Genomic DNA, 12,728 nt, shown 5'->3' on the forward strand with positions numbered 1-12,728 from the left:
AAATAGCAGACATATATGACTTTGGAGTTGCTTTTTGGTAATTAGAATGCTGCTAAATGGCGCTGCGCATCACACGTGTATTATGGCTAGCAGTGAAGGGGTTAATTAGGTAGCTTGTAGGGAGCTTGCAGGGTTAATTTTAGCTTTAGTGTAAAGATCAGCCTCCCACCTGAAACATCAGACCCCCTGATCCCTCCCAAACATCTCTCTTCCCTCCCCTACCCCACAAATGTCCCCGCCATCTTAAGTACTGGCAGAAACTCTGCCAGTACTAAAATAAAAGGTATATTTGGGCTTTTTTGTGCATTTTTTGTTAGCATATTTACATATGCTTCTGTGTAGGGATCCCCCTTAGCCCCCAACCTCACTGATCCCCCACTAAACAGCTCTCTAACCCTCCCCCTCTGACTTAATGTGCGCCATCTTGGGTACTGGCAGCTGTCTGCCAGTACCCAGTTTAGTGAAAAAAAATGCTTTTTTTAAATAAAAAATGTCCCTTTTCTGTAGTGTAGCTTTCCCCCCCCCCAAGACCAACCCCCCACCCCTTCCAGATCCCTTAGATGGTTAGAAAAAAAACGTTTATTTAATTTTTTTTTTACTTTTACTTTTTTACTTTTCTGTAGGGTAGCGGTTCCCACCCGCTTCCGCCCCGTGCACGCGCCCGCCCGCCACCCCCCGTGCACGCGCGCGCGCCCGTGCGCGCCCCCGTCGGCTCCGCTTCCGATCCCGCCCCCCTCCACCTTACGCAACTCACCGATGGCCGCCCACCCGCCTCCCAAGTCGGCTCCCACCCAATTTTAGGTTTCTCACTGAAATCATTTACAAACAGCTTGTGCAATTATGGCACAAATGGTTGTAAATGCTTCTCTGGGATCCCCTTTGTTCAGAAATAGCAGACATATATGACTTTGGAGTTGCTTTTTGGTAATTAGAATGCTGCTAAATGGCGCTGCGCATCACACGTGTATTATGGCTAGCAGTGAAGGGGTTAATTAGGTAGCTTGTAGGGAGCTTGCAGGGTTAATTTTAGCTTTAGTGTAAAGATCAGCCTCCCACCTGAAACATCAGACCCCCTGATCCCTCCCAAACATCTCTCTTCCCTCCCCTACCCCACAAATGTCCCCGCCATCTTAAGTACTGGCAGAAACTCTGCCAGTACTAAAATAAAAGGTATATTTGGGCTTTTTTGTGCATTTTTTGTTAGCATATTTACATATGCTTCTGTGTAGGGATCCCCCTTAGCCCCCAACCTCACTGATCCCCCACTAAACAGCTCTCTAACCCTCCCCCTCTGACTTAATGTGCGCCATCTTGGGTACTGGCAGCTGTCTGCCAGTACCCAGTTTAGTGAAAAAAAATGCTTTTTTTAAATAAAAAATGTCCCTTTTCTGTAGTGTAGCTTTCCCCCCCCCCCCAAGACCAACCCCCCACCCCTTCCAGATCCCTTAGATGGTTAGAAAAAAAACGTTTATTTAATTTTTTTTTTACTTTTACTTTTTTACTTTTCTGTAGTGTAGCGGTTCCCACCCGCTTCCGCCCCGTGCACGCGCCCGCCCGCCACCCCCCGTGCACGCGCGCGCGCCCGTGCGCGCCCCCGTCGGCTCCGCTTCCGATCCCGCCCCCCTCCACCTTACGCAACTCACCGATGGCCGCCCACCCGCCTCCCAAGTCGGCTCCCACCCACCAACGATACCGGCCATCGATGTCCGGTGCAGAGAGGGCCACAGAGTGGCTCTCTCTGCATCGGATGGCCAGACAGTGTTATTGCAGGATGCCTCGATATCGAGGCATCGCTGCAATAACCGGAAAGCAGCTGGAAGCGAGCAGGATCGCTTCCAGCTGCTTTCCACACCGAGGACGTGCAGGGTACGTCCTTGGTCGTTAACTGACATCCTTTAGAGGACGTACCCTGCACGTCCTCGGGCGTTAAGGGGTTAAGTTCCTATTTGTTCAGCAACCTATTATTCCAATCTTTCATGTTCTTCCAAAAGTTCATAAATCCCTAATAGAAGTCAAGGGACATCCCATAGTATCTGGGATTGGTTCACTTTGTGAAAAACTATCAGAGTGGATAGTATTCTCCAACCCCTGGTCCTGAAATTCCCAAGTTATGTAAGAAACACTAAACAAGTACTCCAAAGATTTGACAAATTCCAGTGTTACCATAGTGACAGTTGGTTAACAGTGGATGTGGTTTCGCTATACTCCACTATCCCACATCAAGTGGGTTTAAGAGCAATTGAATATTTTCTGACCAACTGCATGGATTATACACCAGATTTTGTCAACTATTTAGTTGAGACAACTCAATTTCTATTGGCTCACAATTTCTTTAATTTCCAGGACAATTTCTATCTCCAAATCCGTGGGACTGCCATGGGGGCAAAATTTGCCCCATTATATGCAAATCTGACCATGGGATGGTGGGAGTCCCACTTTATATATGGAGATAGAAACCCTTTTATTGAAGACATCCGTACTTACCATCAGTATATTGATGATCTTCTTCTTGTTTGGTTAGGGGATTGCTGAAAAATTGGAGATTTCATGCCATATCTTAATGACAATTCTCTTGGTGTCAGCTTTACTCATGAGTTTAATTACCATAAAATTAACTATTTGGACATTACTTTAGTGTTCAATCATAGCTTGGGTAAAGTTGAAACCACAATCTATAGGAAACCCATATCTGGCAATACCCTTCTCCATGGAAAAAGTAACCATCCTAAACAGGTCCCATATTCCATCGTTAATGGGCAATTCTTTTGAGTAAAACGGAACTGCAGTAATCAAACTGATTTTGAAATTCAGAGTAAAGATCTGACCACTAGCTGTTTGAATAGAGGATGCAGCAAGGATGTAATTCGCAAGGCCAAACTAGAAGTTGATGGTATTAGTAGAGAAACCCTGCTTAGGGATAAACCAAAGGGTAACCATTCTAAACGATCACCTGATAAAATAAATTTTGTCACACAATTTTCATCTGAATACCATCAGATTTGTAACATTGTGAGAAAGCATTTCCCCATGCTGTTAGCCGATGATCGTCTCCAAAACCTGGTAAAACAAGGTTGTAACTTTTCATATCGTAAAGGCACCACAATGGGTAACATTCTTTCACTAAGTGAACTAAAAAGTGACAAGCCAACCAGTTCATGGCTACAGGTTAAAGGTATGCATAAGTGTGGCTACAGCCACTGCATACCATGCAGCTTTGGGTGTATGACCAAAACCTTTGAATCAAATGTGACTGGCAAACAATATACTTTGGATAGTTGTGCCAACTGTAGATCCAAAAATGTCAGGGAACACCTTTCTGATATAAAAAAACTTAATAATTGTTCAGAATTGGCTAATATTTTTTTTTTTAAGCATAACAGTGTTAATACCACGCTCAAGTGGATGGTCATTGAAATAGTCAACATTAACAAATTGCTCTTCAAACGTGAAGCTTTTTGAATTTTTACCATGGACACACGTTTACCAAAAGGTTTCAATTCATCTTTCGATTTGATAAATTTTTGGGAATAATTAACCAAAGTTTAGTTTTAACTTACTGCCAAATTACGAGTTTTGTCAGTAAAGACTTGCGTTGCTAACATGCCTTTTTTTTCCAGCGCTCACTTTAAACAACGCTGGTATTATAAGTTTTCTGAATGGCTGCGTTAGCCTCATAAAAGGGAGCATAGAGCAAATTTAGCTCCACTTCTCACTGTAATACCAGCGTTGCTTACGGTAGCGGTAAACTGGCTAAAACGTGCTCGTGAACGATCTCCCCATAGGAAACAATGGGGCTGAGACGGCTAGAAAAAAAACTAACACCTGCAAAAAAGCAGCGTTCATCTCCTAACGCAGCCCCATTGTTTCCTATGGGAAAATACTTTCTAAGTCTACACCTAACACCCTAACATGAACCCTGAGTCTAAACACCCCTAACCTTACACTTATTAACCCCTAATCTGCTGCCCCCGACATCCTCGCCACCTGCATTATATTATTAACCCCTAATCTGCCGCTCCGGACACCACCGCCACCTACATTATACCTATGAACCCCTAATCTGCTGCCCCTAACATCGCCGACACCTACATTTTTTAACCCCTAATCTGCCACCCCAACGTCGCCGCCACCTACCTACAATTATTAACCCCTATTCTGCCGACCGGACATCGCCGCCACTATAATAAATGTATTAACCCCTAAACCGCCGCACTCACGCCTCGCAAACACTTGTTAATTTTTATTAACCCCTAATCTGCCTGCCCTAACATCGCAGACACCTACTTACATTTATTAATCCCTAATCTGCCATCCCCAATGTTGCCGCTTCTATAATAAAGTTATTAACCCCTAAACCTAAGTCTAACCCTAAACCTAACACCCCCCTAATTTAAATATAATTTAAATACATCTAAATAAAATAACTACAATTAAATAAATTATTCCTATTTAAAACTAAATACTTACCTGTAAAATAAACCATAAGATAGCTACAATATAACTAATAGTTACATTGTAGCTATCTTATGATTTATTTTTATTTTACTGGCAACTTTGTATTTATTTTAACTAGGTACAATAGCTATTAAATAGTTATTAACTATTTAATAACTACCTAGCTAAAATAAGTACAAAATTACATGTAAAATAAATCCTAACCTAAACTACCTACAATTAATTACAATTAAATACAATAAACTAAATTACGGAAAAAAAACCCGGACTAAATTACAGAAAATAAAAAAATGACAAGAAGTTTAAACTAATTACACCTAATCTAAGCCCCCTAATAAAATAAAAAGCCCCCCAAAATAATAAAAAGCCCTACCCTATACTAAATTACAAATAGCCCTTAAAAGGGCCTTTTGCGGGGCATTGCCCAAAAGTAATCAGCTCTTTTACCTGTAAAAAAAAATACGATACCCCCCCAACATTACAACCCACCACCCACACACCCCTACTCTAAAACCCACCCAATACCCTCTTAAAAAAAACTAACACTACCCCATTGAAGATCCCCCTACCTTGAGCCGTATTCACCCAGCCGGGCACCAGTGGTCATCCGATCCAGGCCGAAGTCTTCATCCGATGGGCCAGAAGAGGACATCCAGACCGGCAGAAGTCTTCATCCTATCCGTGCAGAAGAGGACATCCGGACCGGCAGAAGGCTTCATCCAAGCGGCATCTTCTATCTTCATCCATCCGACGAGGAACGGATCCATCTTGAAGACCTCCGGCGCGGAACATACTTCTAGGCCGACGACTAACGACAAATGAATATTCCTTTAAATGACGTCATCCAAGATGGCGTCCCTCGAATTCCGATTGGCTGATAGGATTCTTTCAGCCAATCGGAATTAAGGTAGGAAAAATCCGATTGGTTGATACTATCAGCCAATCAGATTGAAGTTCAATCTGATTGGCTGATTGGATCAGCCAATAGAATTGACCTTGCATTCTATTGGCTGATCCAATCAGCCAATCGGATTGAACTTCAATCCGATTGGCTAATAGCATCAACCAATCAGATTTTTCCTATCTTAATGTCGATTGGCTGATAGAATCCTATCAGCCAATCGGAATTCGAGGGACGCCATCTGGGATGACGTCATTTCAAGGAATATTCTTTCGTCGTTAGTCGTCGGCCTAGAAGGATGTTGCGCGCCGGAGGTCTTCAAGATGGAGCCGTTCCTCGTCGGATGGATGAAGATAGAAGATGCCGCTTGGATGAAGCCTTCTCCCAGTCCGGATGTCCTCTTCTGCCCGGATAGGATGAAGACTTCTGCCGGTCTGGATGTCCTCTTCTGGCCCATCGGATGAAGACTTCTGGACGGATCGGATGACCACTGGTGCCCGGCTGGGTGAAGACAGCTCAAGGTAGGGTGATCATCAATGGAGTAGTGCTAGGTTTTTTTAAGGTGGTATTGGGTGGGTTTTAGAGTAGGGGTGTGTGGGTGGTGGGTTGTAATGTTGGGGGGGTATTGTATTCTTTTTTTTACAGGTAAAAGAGCTGATTACTTTGGGGCAATGCCCCGCAAAAGGCCCTTTTAAGGGCTATTTGTAATTTAGTATAGGGTAGGGCTTTTTATTATTTTGGGGGGCTTTTTTATTATATTAGGGGGCTTAGATTAGGTGTAATTTGTTTAAACTTCTTGTAATTTTTGTTATTTTCTGTAATTTAGTGGGTTTTTTTTCGTAATTTAGTTTATTGTATTTAATTGTAATTAATTGTAGGTAGTTTAGGTAATTTATTTAATGATAGTGTAGTGTTAGGTGTAATTGTAACAGGTTAGGATTTATTTTACATGTAATTTTGTACTTATTTTAGTTAGGTAGTTATGAAATAGTTAATAACTATTTAATAGCTATTGTACCTAGTTAAAATAAAAATAAATCATAAGATGGCTACAATGTAACTATTAGTTATATTGTAGCTATCTTATGGTTTATTTTACAGGTAAGTATTTAGTTTTAAATAGGAATAATTTATTTAATTGTAGTTATTTTATTTAGATGTATTTAAATTATATTTAAATTAGGGGGGTGTTAGGGTTAGACTTAGGTTTAGGGGTTAATAACTTTATTATAGTAGCTGCGATGTTGGGGGTGGCAGATTAGGGGTTAATAAATGTAAGTAGGTGTCAGCGATGTTAGGGCAGGCAGATTAGGGGTTAATAAAAATTAACTATTGTTTGTGAGGCGGGAGTGCTGCTATTTAGGGGTTAATACATTTATTAAAGTGGCGGCGATGCCCGGTCGGCAGATTAGGGGTTAATAAGTGTAGTTAGGTTGTGGCAACGTTGGGGGCGGCAGATTAGGGGCTAATAAATATAATGTAGGTGTCAGCGATGTTAGGAGCAGCAGATTAGGGGTTCATAAGTATAATGTAGGTGGCGGCGATGTCCGGTCGGCAGATTAGGGGCTAAAAATGTTTATTATAGTGTTTGCGATGTGGGGGGGGGGGGCTTGGTTTAGGGGTTAATAGGTAGTTTATGGGTGTTAGTGTACTTTGTAGCACTTTAGTTAAGAGTTTTATGCCCATAAAACTCTTAACTACTGACTTTTAAATGCGGTAGGAGTCTGGACAGGAGAGGGTTAACTCTACTGCTCACTTCTTCCAAGACTCGTAATACCGGCGTTAGGCAAATCCCATAGAAAAGATAGGATACGCAATTGACGTAAGGGGATTTGCGGTAGCCTCGAGTCGCGGAAGAAAAGTGAGCGGTACACCTGTACCTGCCAGACTCGTAATACCAGCGTGCGTTAAAAAGCAGCGTTAGGACCGCTTAACGCTGCTTTTTAAGGCTAACGCCAAACTCGTAATCTAGCCGTTAGTTTTTAAAAAAAAAAAAATTCTATTTATTTATACATAATGTTTTTCTGAGACAAAAATCAATTTTTTTGTATCTATCATATTTATTTATTTATTTTTGTACAAATATAATATATTGTTTAGGATTAAACATTTAAGATATATATAATTGCTCCTAACACGTGTGATGGTTGTAGAATTTGCAACCATACACTTGCTTGTATTTACATTACACTTATTTATCTTATCTTTTTTGGAATGAATACATTTATTTATTGATATATTTAATGGTTCCCTTAAGTCATCAACTATTGATTTTGTTTATATAGAGTGCCTTGTGTAAATGAGCAATTTTCAAATATTTTAAATATTTCAAATATATTGTATTACCGTTATTTACTTATACCGCTGTTTATAAAATATGTTTTTCTGCATTACCACTATGATGTTAGGTAGTAGACTGTTCCCTCATGTTGTAATTGAAATGTTTAATTCTTACAACAATTGTTTACCACCACTAGTTATAAACATACTCTTTTTATTATCAATATCATGTATCCTAGCAACTATTCTACTATTCTGCTGTGATGTATTTAAGTTTTGAACATATATATTTTCCCCATTTTTTTAACTTTAGTAACCTTTGAGCCCTTATCCTCACAGTCCCCCTTTATCCAGGTAATAGGTTAAGTAGGTCACGTGATAATTATTATCCTATGACCTATAGGCAAGCCCTATTTATTTTAGCATTATTTTATTGTTAATCACGCTTATGAGTAAGGCTTGTTAGCCGAAACATGTAAGGCCTGATTATTTTGGCTTTCCAGGAGTTCAAGGTTTTTTAATGTGACACCAATAAAGATCAAATTTTTTACGGAAGAAGTGCCGGCTACGTCTTTTTGCTATTTGTAGTTCATCACTATCCCCTTCAGCCTGGCACCTTTCAGCTGCATTGTGGATCAGCCGTTGTTGCTCTTGCTAGAGGAGCGCTATTGGGCAATTACGGAGGAGTGTCCGTGACGTCACAAAGTACCCGGAAGCAACACGGAGCCCAGGAAGGGAGACTGCAGGAGTGTTTGTTGGCTTGGAGTTCCCTATACCGCAGATGAAGAATCCCGTCCTGACTGCAGATGTCCCAGCACTGAGGCTGGTGAGTAACCGTCCTGGCTATTTCGTGACACTGTTATAGCAGCTAATAGGGATTTGCCACACACGAGTTGCGGATGATAGCAGGGATTATATCACGCTACCCACTCTCATCTCCCACCACACCGGACACACACTTCCCTTACATAGGCATTTACTGTGGACGGAGCTGGCCTGCATAATTCAAAATTAAAAACAAATTACTCCTAATCTAATAGGCCTATAAAAATAAAAAATCCCCCCCAAAATAAAAAATCTATAGCCTACACTAAACTGCCAATGGCCCTTAAAAGGGCCTTTTGCGGAGCATTGCCCCAAAGAAATCAGCTATTTTACCTGTAATAAAAAAAACACCCCCAACAGTAAAACCCACCACCCACCCAACCAAACCCCCACATAAAAACCTATCTAAATAAACCTAAGCTAAACATTGCCCTGAAAAGGGCATTTGGGTGGACATCGTGCTTAAAAGGGCATTTAGCTCTTTTACATTGCCCAAAACCCTAACCTAAAAAAAAAACACCCAAAAAACCCAACACTAACCCCCAACGATCCACTTACAGTTATCGAAGTCCGGACATCCATCCATTTTTTCCCTCCTTTTACAGATGGGAGATTAATAATCGACATCAAATAAATTTGAAAGAAATAATAAAATCAAGAAACGCTTACATTTTAGGTATACAACAAATTTTCTTTTATACTTGTTACATCTAGGAAATTATTTTCATTTCCAATTATCCAGATATCTTATAATTTCTGGAGTCCACCATTAGAATATGGTCTTTTATGTCCATTACTTCTAAGCACCACATTAAAGTTATATCTACTCCCCACAAGTATAGCAAGGAGATGTACCGTTGATTGTAAACTGGTAATTACAACTTTCAACAATGTTAAAGGACCCGTCAACACAGTAGATTTGCATAATCAACAAATGCAAGATAACAAGATAATGCAATAGCACTTAGTCTGAACTTCAAATGTGTAGTAGAATTTTTTTCTGACAATTTTAAAAGTCATGTCTTTTTCCACTCCCCCTGTACCATGTGACAGCTATCAGCCAATCACAAATGCATACACGTACCATGTGGCAGCCATCAGCCATTCACAAATGCATACACACTTGTTCTTGCACATGCTCAGTAGGAGGTGGTGACTCAAAAAGTTTAAATATAAAAAGACTGTGCACATTTTGTTAATGGAAGTAAATTGGAAAAATATTTAAAATGGCATGATCTATTCTATCTGAATAATGAAAGTTCAATTTTGATTGAGTGTCCCTTTAAATCTTGAACTTATAGTTGCATCTCTATTAATAAATTATTTTTCCCCTAGACTTCAATAAACTTCTTTGTTCCACTAAATCAGTGTATCTATGTGCATAACTTAGCTAACTTAACTCTTTTCACTTAAATTGTTCTCTTTTTTTTATGAACAAGATATTGTTTGTGGTCCATTACACACACATCGCTTAATGCTATATTAATTAATTCATTATCACTTTTGTGAACTTTTGAGTGATATATGCTCATTCTCTAGTTCATTTATACAGATAGCCCTCAGTTTACGCTGGGGTTAGGTTCCAAAAGGAATGGTTGTAAATTGAAACCGTTGTAAATTGAAACCCAGTTTATAATGTAAGTCAATGGGAAGTGAGGGAGTTAGGTTCCAGGCCACTCTTAAAATTGTCATAAGTAACACTTAATACATTATTTTTAAAGCTTTGAAATGAAGACTTTAAATGCTAAACAGCATTATAAACCTAATAAAATAATCACACAACACAGAATATATAATTAACCTAAGTTAAATGAAAAAAACATTTGCTAAACAGCATTATAAACCTAATAAAATAATCACACAACACAGACTTCACTTGCATTTTTCTACAAACAGTTCTTTCTATGCATTCCAATCTGGACTGATTTATAGGCAGGAAGATCTTGTTCCTTTGAAATCTGCTCGATAGCTCAGGTCTGGTTAAACTGATTAATTTCATCTCGCTTGGCTTTGCTGCAACACAAGCGGACAGCTCCACCTACTGGCTATTTTAATAAATGCACTACTTCTCAATGCTTTTCAATAGCAGTCACATGACTGGAAAAAAAGGTTGTTATTCTGAAACGGTGTAAATTGAACCGTTGTAAAACGAGGGCCACCTGTATTCCCTTGGCAAAGTTAAAATTTTAACATATATGTTTATTATAATAATTTCCAAAAAGGAAATCATTGTTTGTGCAAATGCACCAAATGGGAAACATATCGTTACACATGTCTTTTCACTCGATTTCATGTCTATATTATTAGTTCAGTTCAGCTTATTATATTATTATAACTTACAATTCTAACATTCAGGCCTCTAACCTCTAACACACATTAGAAACTTTTTACGTTAATACTCTGTTTTTTACTAGCTTTTTACTAGTGTTAATCATCCAAGATTTCTCTCACTCTAGATAAAATAGCAAGATTTTATCTAACAAACACCATTGAAAATACTAGATTATCTTTTTAAGGTGATAAATCACTATAACAACTATAGATTTTCATCTGTGCATCGTTAAGTTTTTGTATCAGTATCTATAAATGTATAATTGTAACATGTTTTTACGCTTTGATACAAATTAGATACAAACATTTGCTACGACTATTCCTATTGGATAAGGAGTGTAATTGATGCACCAATGAAATGGACTTTTCTTTCACCTGTTTTGTATTTAAAAGACAATTGCAGCTACTAGGAGTATCTTGATAAAGGCCATAACGGCTGAAACTCGTAGATAACTTCCTGGTATTTTGTTGCTGCAATCACTAAGGACGGACTTCCAATCATTGTGCAACTCTGGCACATAAGAAACCACCATCTGCTCAAATTGGGCCATCCTGGATCTGCTGATCGATCCTCTGCAAAAAAAGAAAGACCATAATATAGGATCCACTCAGAGGGTTAAAAGAAATATTCTGTGTAAATGAAACTCCTGACACCCACATAGTGGGTAACTACTTTGATCGCTATCTTCTACGGAGTTGTACCAGACATACCCTCACCAGAGTGACCAGACATACCCTCAACAGAGTGACCAGACATACCCTCAACAGAGTGACCAGACATACCCTCAACAGAGTGACCAGACATACCCTCAACAGAGTGACCAGACATACCCTCAACAGAGTGACCAGACATACCCTCAACAGAGTGACCAGACATACCCTCATCAGAGTGACCAGACATACCCTCAACAGAGTGACCAGACATACCCTCAACAGAGTGACCAGGATTTTGGGACCACTGGAGTGAGATTCCCTAAAGAACAACATTTGCTGCAATACTTTCCCTTTGGATGCAAATAGGTGAGTGTTACCCTAAAGGCTGTGACACACTGCAAGCGATGCGGCGCGAGGCAAAGCAACTGCTTCGCTCCGCGTCGCATCGATTCTGAAGTTCAAATATTTCATCTCTGAGCGCTTAGCTACGCGACCTGACGCAGCAGAGTGCTCAGAGATGAAAAGGCAAGACACACTGAGCGCGCACAGCCGCATCTACACGCTGTGCGTCGCTCTGCTTGCAGTGTGTCACAGCCTTCACAGTTCCAAACACTCCTAGGCATATGCCATTTTTGGACGGTATAAGAGAACTCTAACTTTGCACAAAGTAGTGCTCCTTATGAAGTTGAGCCTGCAAAGAGGACTGTTCCCTGAACATAACAAGATAACAGGATTACAATTATACTACAAAGGAACTGTCATGCTCCAGCGGAGCTTATGCCTTTAAGACGCTCTGCAAAGCTAAGATCCCAATTGCCTAATCTTAGGCCTTAACTCTGCAAGTATACAGTTACTAGTTACACTGTACCTTATCATAATCCCTTGAGTTAATAATACTCACATTGTCTTATTGTATGCAATAACCGGTTATTGTTTTTAAGTTTGTTACGTTTTTAACGTTTATTATATTTGTATCAAATTTTGTTCCAACATTAATTCTCTGTTTATAGCGATACATTTCTGCTATTTTATCTTGTTCCAGTAAACACATTTTATTTTATACACTATCTCACTCTTTATTTATCATTAGTGATGTCGCAAACCTAAAATTTTGCGTTCGTGAATGGCGAACGTAAACTTCCACAACTGTTCGCGAATAGGCGAACTGGGCAAACCGCCATAGACTTCAATAGGCAGGCGAATTTTAAAACCCACAGGGACTCTTTCTGGCCACAATAGTGATGGAAAAGTTGTTTCAAGTGTGCTAACACCTGGACTGTGG

At 39.8% G+C, this 12,728-nt stretch overlaps 1 long non-coding RNA gene across 2 annotated transcripts in view; it reads right to left on the reverse strand.

The window, feature by feature from the left end:
• Positions 1–12,728, reverse strand: part of LOC128655459 (uncharacterized) — a 102,964-nt gene that overhangs the window by 34,727 nt on the left and 55,509 nt on the right. For both annotated transcript variants that reach the window (XR_008401807.1, XR_008401808.1), the window contains exon 2: positions 11,168–11,365. This is a non-coding gene — a long non-coding RNA (uncharacterized LOC128655459). The remainder of the gene's footprint in view (positions 1–11,167; positions 11,366–12,728) is intronic.

Source organism: Bombina bombina, chromosome 4 (assembly GCF_027579735.1).
Source record: "Bombina bombina isolate aBomBom1 chromosome 4, aBomBom1.pri, whole genome shotgun sequence".
NCBI lineage: Eukaryota > Metazoa > Chordata > Amphibia > Anura > Bombinatoridae > Bombina > Bombina bombina.